At 38.9% G+C, this 12,930-nt stretch overlaps 1 protein-coding gene across 1 annotated transcript in view; it reads left to right on the top strand.

Annotated features, from left to right (window-relative positions):
- Positions 1 to 12,930, top strand: part of Col25a1 (collagen type XXV alpha 1 chain) — a 415,569-nt gene that overhangs the window by 263,175 nt on the left and 139,464 nt on the right. The window lies entirely within an intron of this gene.

Here is a 12,930-nt window from a genome sequence, read left to right as displayed (position 1 = left end):
CTAAGAAAAATGGAGTTTCCAGCTCCAAACTTAATGAATGAAAGTACCCCAGCATGAAAACTGCTTTTGTGCTGCAGAATGTGGTAATGGCTAACAGAGATGCCTTCCCACTTGACAATGGAAAGGCCTTACTAATAATGAATGTGTGTATCTCATGTATCATCTGACTTTTATGCCTATAAGTAAAACATGTTACAGTGATTAGACCTACTGATCAAGGGCCAGAATCACTTCTACAAATCAGCAGCAGCCTCCATTCCAAAGGATCGTGGGGTCATTCAGATTTGCATGCATTGTTTTTGCAACTTCCAGTCCGTGTGGCGTGCTCTTGAATTTGGCCTTTTTCTGCACTTAGACTTTACGTGCTATTGCATAAGTATGTTTTTGGATAGATAAAAAAAAATTAATGCATTTTTATGTTTTTATTATTTCGCAGAAGTTTGTATAATACTTGAATTTCTTGGGGAGGGGGTGGGGGAGGTAAGCCTAGATTTTTTAAGACAGGTAAAAGGTGTAACAGGATTTCAGCACTGTGGGAAAGAGGGCATTCTTTGACGGGTCTCAAATGTGGCCCTTTCAACCATTATGACCAATGGTGAATGCTTTGTTGTTACCTTGGTAGTGCCAAGTCCTCCGCTTCACATCTGTGCCTTATTACCCGAATGTTCAGACATACTGTTCCAATGATGTAGTGGCTCAGACATACCTCTCAATTTTCTCATGTCACTGTGCACAAAAGCTAGGATTTGGTGGAAGAGAAGAGATACACACACACACACACACACACACACACACACACGATCACTCAGAGGACACACACACACACACACACACACACACACACACACACACACACACACACACACACACACACACACACACACACACACACACACACACACACACACACACACACACACACACACACACACACACACACACACACACACACACACACACACGAAAAGCACATTTCAAATTTTTCAGGAGGTTGGGAACCAAAGAGCTCTTTCTATAAGATGTACAGCTGTCTAGATCACTATTGAATGCAGTGATACTGCATAATACAGAGAAACCTTAGTAAAATACACAGTTGATAAAAAGCTTAAAGTCACTTTTGTGTTACTATGTCTCTATGGTTCTTCAACTGGATGCATGTGATGCTGTGATTTATTTTTCTTTTTATTCCTCAGCCACTTCTTCCTATAGGAATAATGATCTGCCTTCGGGCTACATTGTAACTTCCTCATGGCAATTACTATAGCTGATAAGTAGCTCTGAGCTAAACACTCATCTTCATGGTCAAAGAGGTTAGACGTGCTGCTATCTACTTTCATGAATGTGAATGGAATAACACATTCATACCTCCTAAATGATTAGACCAGAGCCACTTGTTCTATTGGTGGTCATAGTTCACGTGGCCTGTCTCTGTGTGTTGAATATCATGTCTTTCTACACACAGTATCAAAACCACTCGGCTTGCCTTTTCCAGATAAGAGGGGGAAAGCTTTCCATTCTGCGCGCCCTTCCCTTGGCAGAGGAAGTGCAGGGCTGGTTCACAGCCTAGCTGTCATCAGTCTGCACACAGTCCTCGTTTGCACAAAGGTGTGTTGGCTTTCATCGTTACAAAGAGTGATGATTGATTATAAAGCTAGGCCAAATTTTCTGAGTGAAACCTGACACCGTCTGAAATTCACCTGGTTTCATGTTGCAGTACAAACTAAGACTTGGACTACGTTCCTTGAAAGTTTGGCCAAAGTTCATGAACTACTTTGACAAACCCAGACTGCCTTTCATATAGATTTCAGCCAGTTTTCACACTGACTGGGGCCAATTTTCACACAATTCAGGGTCATTTAACATTTGGGGTGGAAAATGACAAAAAAAAAAAAAAGGATACTGTTTTTCTCTTGGATTTTCTTTTGTATTGAAGGGAATTAGATTTAATTCAAAATGCTGGAAAAATCTGCATGGGCAAGATCCTCAATGTTCTGGAAGGTAGATGTGAAAGAGGAGGGCCCTATTCTATTGTCCAGATTTTTCCCAGATTCCTAATGTAGAAACAAAGCAGGTCACAGGCAAGCTTCTTAGAATTTCATAAACATTCCTTTCCAATAAGATAGTGCTAGTTTACTTGCTAGGAGATTTATCATATAATGAAAATGAAATGAGGATTGCATACTTGCAAAGAATAAAAAGTTAGGACTAGAAATGTCTTTATAATTGTAATTAAAATTAATGATCTGATTAGGTACATAATTTCAGCTATGTTGACTGAAGACAGACTCCCTCCCTCCCTTCCTTCCCTTCCTTCCCTCCTTCCCTCCTTCCCTTCCTTCCCTTCCTTCCTTCCCTTCCTTTCCTTCCTTCCTTCCCTTCCTTCCCTTCCTTCCCTCCCTTCCCTCCCTTCCCTCCCTTCCCTCCCTTCCCTCCCTCCCTTCCTTCCCTTCCTTCCTTCCTTCCCTTCCTTTCCTTCCTTCCTTCCCTTCCTTCCCTTCCTTCCCTCCCTTCCCTCCCTCCCTTCCTTCCTTCCTTCCTTCCTTCTTTCCTTCCTTCCTTCCTTCCTTCTGTTGAGACTAGGTCTTACTAAAACACATAGGCCTATGCTTGAATACTTAAGCCTCCCAAGTAGCTGCAATTGCATGCATATGTCACTACACCAAGTTTATACTTTTTTGCCCATCCTGTGGTAGAACTTTGGGCCTAGGCATTGTCCCTGAGTCTCTTTGTACTCAAAGTTAGCACTCTACCACTTGAGCCCCAGTGCCACTTCTAGCTTTTTCTGAGTAGTTTATTGGAGATAAGGGTCTCACTGACTTTCCTGCCCAGGCTGGCTTTGAATCATGATCCTCAGATCTCAGCCTCTTGAGTAGCTAGGATTATAGGCAGGAGCCACCAGTGCCTGGTGTTTATACTCTTTTTTAAAACATAGAACTTACTACTTGAAAATTCTATTTTTAGCCTATCATATATTTTGACTTCCACTTTGTACTATTCATTTCAAATGATTATTTCTTCCCAAAATTAACATGATCCCACAGTGTACACCATATTTGCTTTCATTGCTAAATAACTTTCCATTATGGGACCTACATAGTTTCTTTATATATAAGATCCCTTTTATAAACCCTGCTTTGGTGTCCCTAAAACCAAAAGAAGTATATTAGGCTATAATGGTAAAATAAATCCAGAAATGTTTAAATGTAAAGCTATGGTGAAATATTAGACATTTATTGAGGAATATCTGCACGTAGACACAGAGTGCACGTTACTATGTTTAAGATGCTGTGTTTTGTACAATACAGATCATAAGTGCCTACTGCCATCAGACTCCACCTACCGCTATCTCATGTTCTTGATTACTACAGAAGTCTTCCAATTAATCTTCCTGCTTCCACTCTTGACCCTGTGTAATCCCTTTTCTTCACAACAGCCAGAGAGATCATTTTACATTTTGTTGTAAATTAGATCATGTTACTCCCTGTTTAAAATCTTAGACTGAAATCCACACCATTGCATGTGGCCTCCAAGGACCTTTAAGGTTGACCCTTCTCCCCCCCATCTCCTCCCACCCTCGTCTTCTCTTCCCACTGCCCTCTAGACACACTGCTCTCCAAGTTTTCTCCAGACACACCACACTCTGCCCAGCCCAGAACTTTCTCCTCACTCTCTTCTGGGATTGATTAAGATTTCATCTCAACTAGCACCTTCCTTCTTCACTGTCCAATCTGAGTTTGAAATGATCCTGTTTTACTAATTTATTTATTGATGATGAAAAACTTGGTCCCTCTTCCCTTAGAATATAAACTCCCCCAGAAGAAGGTTCTGATCTGCCTGGTTCATCTACTTTCACATAGAATTGTAAGGACTTGATAAGTACTAAGGAATGCATATATAAAATGTTACATTGTGGGTACCTCAAAAAGAAATCTATGTGCTGATAGGTGATGTATCTTACAGAACTATACCAAGGGTTTAGGAAAGTGAAAGTTACTTTAGTTTATCATTGAAGAAGTGGGGAAGAAGTGATTTTTTTAAGTTTTTATTTTATTGTAAAGATGCTGTACAGAAGAGTTATAGTTAGTTACATGAGTAAAGTAATGAGTACATTTCTTGTCAAGCATTGTTACCCCCTCCTTTGTGTTCTCCCACTATCCCTTCCCTCCCCCACCTCCCTCCTCGCTCCCCCGGAAGTTGTAACGTTCATTTCCAATATAGTGTCTTGTGAATATCATTGCCACAATGGGTCATCCTATGTCCTTGTTTCAGCATTTTGTTATTCTCCTTCCCCTCCTCAAATTAGATAAATGTATATGCAAGATGCAGGGTACCAACATCAAGTACAGTGACAACAGGGGATATTCCATAGGGGGAAGAACATACAAAGGAAACAAAATCACGTAGTATGTTAAAAACAACAACAAGGAAAGACCTCTTGTGTCCATATCTTGGTGTTCATTTCACTTAGCACCATCTTTTATGGTCATATGTATATAGTTTTTGAGTTTTTCTGCTCATCTGATAAAATTATCCTATATGTATGCTAGTTATTACAAATAAGGGAAACCATAGGACCTATATTTCTTTGCATCTGGCTTACTTAATATGATTTTTTCTAAGGCTTTCCATTTCCTAACAAATGAGGCAGTGCCATTCTTTCTGATGAAAGCATGGAATTCCATTATAGAGATAAAGATAGAGATAGAGATATACCACATTTTCTTGATCCATTCATCTACTGAGGGGTATCTGGGTTGGTTCCATATCTTAACTAAGGTAAATAATGCTGTGATAAACATAGTTGTGCTGGTAGCTTTAGTGTGGTCTTGTTTGTGATCATTTGGGTAAATGCCCAGAAGTGGGATTGCTGGGTCGGAGGGGAACTCTATGTGTAGTCTTTTGAGGAACCTCCATATTTCTTTCCAAAGTGGTTGAACAAGCTTACACTCCCATCAATAGTGCATTAGGGTCCCCTTTTGGCCACATCCCCTCCAGCATCTGTTGTTACTAGATTTCTTGATTATAGCCATTCTAACTGGGGTGAGGTGGAATCTCAATCGTGTTTTGGTTTGCCACCTAATCTTTGATAAGGGAGCCAAAAAAAATAGTATGGAAGAAAGACAGCCTATTCAGTAAATGGTACTGGCAAAATTGGTTCAACACCTGTAGAAAACTAAAATTAGATCCTTGTATATCACCCTGTACCATAATCAAATCCAAATGGATCAAAGACCTCGAAGTAAAAGTAGACAACCTGAAAACATTACAAGAAGGAATAGGAGAAACTCCAGGGCTCCTTGGTACAGGCCAAAATTTTCCTAATAAAGACCCAAAAACACAACAAATCAAAGGAAGTTTAGACAAATGGGATTGCATCAAACTGCAGAGCTTCTGCATGGCAAAGGACATAGCTAGCAAGATCAGTAGAAAGCCCACAGACTGGGAGAAGATCTTCACTAGCTATACAACAGACAAGGGCCTCATATCTAAAATATGCTTAGAATTCAAAAAAATTAAATCCTCTAAAAACAAATCCTCAAAGAAACAATCACCCCATCAATAAGTGGGTTGAAGACTTAAAGAGAGAATTCTCTGAAGAATTAAGAATGCCCAATAGACACAAGAAATACTCAACTTGTATAGCCATAAAAGAAGTGATACTTTTACTAGGACTTAGTAATTGAACTACCTTTAGAAGACAAAATGAAGAGGAGGAATATAGTAGAAATGGTAGCAGTTGTTTAGAAAAAGCAGTGGGTGATATGTAAAATTCAATCATAGTGCTCTAAAACTCCATGAATCTATCTGCCATTCTGTAATGACTGCAAGAAGGCTCCTTCAAGTCCAGAAAAGGAAACTTCCCATCCATTCCATAGAAAACTGCTGGTCAGGTCTTAATGGTTAGATTGTCACATAGTTACCTCATTGCTAGAAGATACAAGAATGGGATTAAAGAGAAAGCGAGTCCCTTCACCTATATAGCATTTGACTTCAAATGCCAAGCAAAAACTTGAGCATGTGAAAGGGAATTTACGGGGATGAAACTAATAAAGGAGAAATTGATGAGAATTAAACCTGGAAGCTAGAAGTAGCCAATAAACTTATTATATTGGATTTGCATCTAGGACCTGAGTAGCTAGATTAAAGTTCCTTTTTTTAAAGGAGTGAAATTGAAAAGTAGGAAGGTAAAAATCCACAATAAGCTTCTGTACTAAGTGGAGCTGAAGTTAATCAAGACTATAAAGATAAACTTGAGGTTGCTGGTTTGATACATGATATAATTGGCCAGGAAGAGGATCTGGAAGATGGAATCATCAGATGAATTTCCTTATGTTGAATTTATGATTCTGCTGAGACAGCTCGCTGAAATAGCCTAGCAAACATAGGCGTGAGAGTAGAATCCTGAAATGGTACCATCCAGACATGGCGGTGATGCCCCATAGCTGAAAAGTAAAATCATTAAGTTAGGAAAGATGGTAGAGGAGAGAGGGAAGGAAGAACTTCCCTAGGTATGTCCTTTAGAAATATCTTTAGGTATAGCTGGGATCAGGACAAAATATCTGCAAGAGACAGCATTCAAAGGTAGAACTGGGCCAAACTATGTTAAAAAAAAAAAAAAAAAAAAAAAAGAAACAGGGGCTGGGAAGGTGGCTCAGTGGTAGAGTGCTTGCCTTGCATGCATGAAGCTCCGGGTTCAATTCCTCAATACCACATAAGCAGAAAAAACCGGAAGTGATGCCATGGCTCAAATGGTAGAGTGCTAGCCTTGAGCTGAAGAGCTGAGGGACAGAGCCCAGGCCCAGAGTTCAGGCTCCACGACAAAAAAATAAAATAAAACAAGAAACATAGTGGCCAGCTGAGTAGTCTCAATAAAAAGAGAGCCACAGAGATGAAGTCTTTTAAAAAAAAAAAAAAAGCCTTTGCATTTGGTGTTTTATTAAATAGTGAGAGAGGTCAGACTACAAGAAGGTAAAGGGTAAATGAGAGGAAAGTTGCCTGTCTTTCCGTCCTGTTAATGTCATGAAATTTCACATGGGGACAAATGGCCTAACTTTTTTGGCATTAGCTTTCTTTCGGTATACTTTGAGCCAAATTTGAGTTTACAAATGTAGGGATAATATAACCATCATAATCAGTTGGTTTGATTCTATGAGGCACAGGGTGTTAGATTTCCACAGATAAATGCATCTTGACATTCGGATTTCACTAGTTCTCCAGGAAATGTCATTACAGATTTGCATTTCTCTTCAATTCATTTCTGCACACGTTGCACTTTGGTCGTTAGGCTGTAGAAATGAGGCAGGGCTTTAGCTGTACAACCCACGCAGACCCAGAGTTGGCTTTCTTCAGTTCATATTCAAAGCACCAAATGTTGACACTCTGACATGGAAGTAGCAGTTGGATGACCTGAATTAGAGTTGTGGAGTTGAGGGGTAGTTGTAGAAATAAATAAAACTTCATGTGATCATCACAATTACTAATTGCAGTCTTCACATTTGCTCAACACCTTTGTAGGTAAGTTGTGTGTAGCATTGCAAAGCTTTGAACAGTTAGTAAGGTAGGCTATCAGGAAGAATGAACGTAATAGAGGAAAACACTATCTAATCTATCTGGAATGAGGCTGGACAGCGATCAAATTCTAACTGAGTCACTATGTCACTATGGCTATGGTAAAGATTAATAAAATAACATATGAAAACTTTATAATCAGGCTGGCAGTCATTGGCTCATGCCTGTAATCCTAGCTGCTTAAAAGGTTGAGATCTGAAGATCATGGTTCAAAGTCAGCCCGAGTAGATAAGTCTTATGAGACTCTTTCCAATTAATCACCAAATATCTGGAAGTGGAGCTGTGGTAATAGAGTGCCTGCCTTGAATGAAAAAAGCTAAGGGACAGCACCTAGGCCCTGAGGTCCAGCCTCAGTACTGGCGTGTGCGCGCGCGCACACACACACCACATACATATACACACACACAACACACACACTTATAATCAGCCCTTTATTATGCTTCTAGTATTTCTTATGAGGAATCTGGGGTAACCTGTTCACATTGGCATAATGGGGCTACAAGCCATTTCTCACATCTCTGCTTTGTGCTATTTCCAGTGGACCAGGCTGTTTTTCTAAGCTACTTGTGTTGTGAATTACTGGAGATCACAAACATAGTTGTGGTTAAAATAATGATGCTGATGATAAACAGTGTTCCCAAGGTCTTTGAAAGTATCAACAACATGTGAAAACATAGCTTAGTTCAACAACTCTAAAAAGGATTTTATTTATTTTTCTCATATCGCAGATCAGTAACCCAAGACAGAAAATTTAAATATCCTCTCCATAGACAATAGTGGCAGAACCAGGGTTTAACTACATGCCTACAGATTACATTTTCCATGTATTCTCTCATTTAACCTCACCAGTAATTTTGTGTGTTAGTAGGACTAATATTAATGTGACCTTTTTTTTTTCCTGATGAGAATTGGAGTCAAGTAAGTCACACGTATCCACCATAAGGCAGTACTGGGACCCAAATTTGCAAGCCTGCTCTTTTCTTCCCAGTGTTTAAGTTATGTCCAGAGGGCTGATAGGACCTTTTCCAACTCTGAGATTTTATGCCTTTCTGAAAAAGGTTGAAAACCCTAAGAAAAACAAATACAGACGTGTGGCTTTTTTTCTTTGCAACTACGATAGAGAGTCTACACAAAGACAAGATAATAAAAAAAAAAGAATATACATCATCTATCTCCTAAAAGTTCTATGCTGCCCAGTCATACTGAAAACTAAGAAAGCAAAGCAATGTGATCCTCATCCAAGGAATGTAAGCTTACCTAGTTGTTGTATGTTACGCAGGAGAAGAACTGGAGATTGAGTCTTGGACTCTGTACGTGCTATGCAAGTGCCCTACCACCAAGCTACCTCCTCAACCCTTCAATCACCTTCTTATAGTTTTTGCTTCCTCAATTCAGTGACACTGATTAAAAGCTATACATCAAGACCCTGGTTAAATTTGCTACTAGCACTTATTTTTTTACAGAACAACCAGATGAACAAACTGTTTGCTCCTTTTCATATAGCAGTTTATATATTCTATCAGTTGATTTACTACTTCTGCTTTTATTTTGAGCCTCTCTTTGCAAAAACAAAAATCAAATTTCTTGACCATTAACAGTATCTCATTTGCAATATAAGACACAAGATTTTTGCTTTGTGCCAGTCCTGGCACTTAAACTCAGACCCTAAGCTTTTTATGCTCAAGGTTAATGCTCTGCCACTTGAGCCATAGCTCCACTTCTGGCTTCTTTGGAGGGTGGTTATTTGGAGATAAGAGTCTCATAGACTTTCCTTCCCAGGCTGGCTTTAAACTGAATATTCAGATGTCATCCTCCTGAGTTGCTAGGATGACAGGTATAAGCTACTGGTGCCCAGTAAGACTCAAGATTTTTTTTTAAGGCCTTTCTAATTCTCTGCACCCACCACTGCTATTACTTCATTATTAAGGTGACTTTCTCTGTTCAGCTGTCCTCATCATAACCCAACACCCTGGGCATAAATCCAGAGCTTTAATATTAATGGTTCTTATTTCCTTTCTCATCTCAGGCATATTTGTAATGACTTACAAATGTGGACTTCAAAATAAGCAAAGTTTTTTTTTTAACTATGTAAGAGCAAATTGTTAAACTAAAACGTTCTCCAATTGTAACAAATTTATTCATCAAAATTAGGCCCCAGGATGAAAGAAATCATAAAAGTTATCTTTTGAACATATATTAATCCAGTTAGTTAGATGGTCACAATCACTGTGCCAAATAATACAGTGCCCTGATAACTAAGAGATTGAGTGCTTAGGGCTCTAAACATCATCAGCCAACAGCTGGTTTGAAATGAGTCCTAAGCTCTCAAGATTTCAATAAGCCACCCAGGAGCTCGGCTTAACTATTTTCATAAAACTCTTGTCTCTTCCCTGGGTATTCAGAGTAAATTTTCATAACAGCTGGGACTATGCAAAACTGATAACATCTTTGAAAACATCTTCAGCAAGACAGATTAAGTTCCACAAAAGAAAAGCATTTAGAAGTTTGTTTTATTATCTTAACCTTTGTTGACTTGAATGATTAAAACAGATTCTTTGGTTCTGCTTAAAACATTTAGATGTAAGACACTATGTTGAAAAGGAACTTTACAACTTTGGGAGTGAGGGAGGAGTTGGGGAGTCGGGAAGGGAAGGGATGGTAGGGGAAAAACAAAGGAGGGGGTAACAACGCTTGATAGGAAATGTGCTCATTACCTTACTCATATAACTGTAACCCCTCTGTACAGTATTTTTAAAATAAAAAATATATATTAAAATATTTTTTAAAGATACAAGAAAAATTTAAAAACACATTTAGATCCTGGATATGAATTTGATGTTTTTCTTTATTTAACTCTGTGCCTCTCTTTGCCCAGCATGTATGGCCTATGAAAGGGACTGAGTAAAGCACAATGAAAAGAAATTGTGACAAAAATGATTTTATTGTGCTCCACATTCTGCAAAAGTTGGCATGGAAACAGAAAGCTCATTAAATTTAGAAATGCTCTTTTTTTTGTTGTTTTCTTTCTAATCAGAGTTCTCTTTTGATTGTTCTCTGTCAAACTTTAAATCTCTAAGACTTGAATTAAATCCAGGAACATTTGGAAGCCAAGACACATTTGTCCCAGTATGTATCAATTTAAAAATAAGTGATATTTATACACAAGAGTTGATGAGTAGACAGAATTTCCCTTGGAACCTTGGGTTGAATGCTAGACTCATCAAGTAAGAAAAAAAGTGAGAGGTGGTGGTATCAGGAAAGGTTCAGGAATCACTCTTTGATAACACATTAAATTGTACATGTTTTCTCTCTTACTGCAAAAGATTATCAGAGTACATCTATTCCTACTTAATAGATAAAGTAATCCAGTTGTCTAAACTTGTATATTAAAAAGTGTTATCAGGAACATTTTATACATACTCACTATATTAATAAAACATCAGTGCAGGGGCTGGGAAGGTGGCTCGGTGGTAGAGTGCTTGCTTTGTATGCATGAGGCCATGGGTTCGATTCCTCAGCAGCATATAAGCAAAAAAAGCTGGCAGTGGTGCTGTGGCTCAAGTGGTAGAGTGTATGCCATGAGCTGAATAATTGAGGGACAGTGCCCAAGACCAGAGTTCAGGCCCTACAACCGACCAAACAACAACAACAACAGGTAAACAACAGTGCAATCACTTAATTCCTGAAATGTGAGCCCTTCACTGAAAATTCTATTAATGAAAGAATACAAAAATTGAATCCTTGACCCCTGGAAAGAATTCTGGATAAGGATACTGACTCATTGAATAATTATCTGATTGCCTTTTTGCCCTTCAGTGTAATGATGGCCACATCACATAATGATTTTGCTGTAGTTTATGGAATAAAGGAAATATTTCCTTCATCCACACTTGTGACTGTACATTGTTTATTTCAACTGAAGTACTCTTTTTACAAGGTTCTCAGGCTAACACACATCATTTCACATCCTTGAAGTCCAGTAGAGTGCAATGGTTTAGATGAGAAAATATATACCTATATTGAAGATCATTCCAAATGCACCTTATAAAAATATATTGACCAGATAATTTAAGGACTTCTTTGATAGTAATGCATTTGCAATCATCCCTTGAATATAAAATTGTATGGGAAATACTATTCTGTCTGAAGTTGAACCATGCTATTTTCACTTGCAGTCAAGCATAAGATTCTTAGATGTGTTAAATTGTGTAAAGCAGATTTACAGTTTGTATCAGAGCCTGCAAATGAAGGCTGCAAAGGGGAAAGTAGGTTGGGAATTGATTTCCAGTATTTCCTAACATAAAATAAGCCTTTCAGCAAATATACAAACATTTGTATTTGAAATGAACAAAGAAATTCACATTTAAATTAGAACTGGTAAGATCTTTGAATAATGAGTATATTGCACAGTGATTGGCTAAGCACTTAACAATCAATGTGATTGCCACCATTCTTTATGCATCAATCCCCAATGCAGAATTGGAGGTGTTAGAAGTGAATTACAACCAAGGAAGAAAAATCAAGGAAACAAAGAGAGACTCGTGGTGCCTTGGGGATTTCCAGACAGGACTAGAGGGCAGGACCATATTTTGTTTTATTCATCCTTTCAGAATGGGTGGAATAACAGGTTTGAGCACTGCCAGATCGTGTTCAGGGAGAGCAGTTCCTGGAGGTCTGAATGAGATGGCTCTCTGGGAAGTCATTTAATGCCAGACAGCCGCATCCTTTCCTAAGCAGACCTACACTAATGTGTCCAGCAGCTCCGTGCTGCAGACACAGCCTGTAAATCACAACTGGCAAACAGGACTGGCTTTGTGGGAAAAGGATGTCAGTGGCAATATCCTCCCTCAAATGCAGTTCTGCACCGACTGTGGCCGGAGTGAGGAAGTCTTGCTTGTTATCCCTTGGAAGTCAGTTAAACTCGGTTTGAGAATGTAGATGTTCCGAGAAATCCTTCCTAGCCACTGGGGTGACTCGTGAGTTTGTTGTTTTTAACTAGCACAAGTGATCACAGTAACTGCAATCGTGACACTGTTCTTGTTAATGTGGTAACACAGTGGTTTTCACATACAGAAGGATTTCTGGGCTTCCCTCTTAGGCTTTATTAGCTTGAGAATTCAGCATGAACTTGTTGATAAAGGGGTGAGTGGTAAAGCAATGACAACAACAACAAAAAAACCATATTTGTATCCAAAGTATTGAAGAACTGATGACATTGGCCACTGTTTCCATAGCAGCTACAGTAGTGACGTTCAGGCCTAAAGGAATTTCTTAGAATTAAAGCTGAGTGATTACGCTAGGTGGACAAGAGGAAAGACTGAGCTTGGAGCATGTAGCCTCACGCAATAGCAGGAACTCACT

Source organism: Dipodomys merriami, unplaced genomic scaffold (assembly GCF_024711535.1).
Source record: "Dipodomys merriami isolate MVZ:Mamm:240054 unplaced genomic scaffold, mDipMer1.0.p SCAF_15, whole genome shotgun sequence".
Classification (NCBI taxonomy): domain Eukaryota; kingdom Metazoa; phylum Chordata; class Mammalia; order Rodentia; family Heteromyidae; genus Dipodomys; species Dipodomys merriami.
Note: the sequence above shows the minus strand (reverse complement) of the source record. Positions and strands in the feature narration are given on the sequence as shown.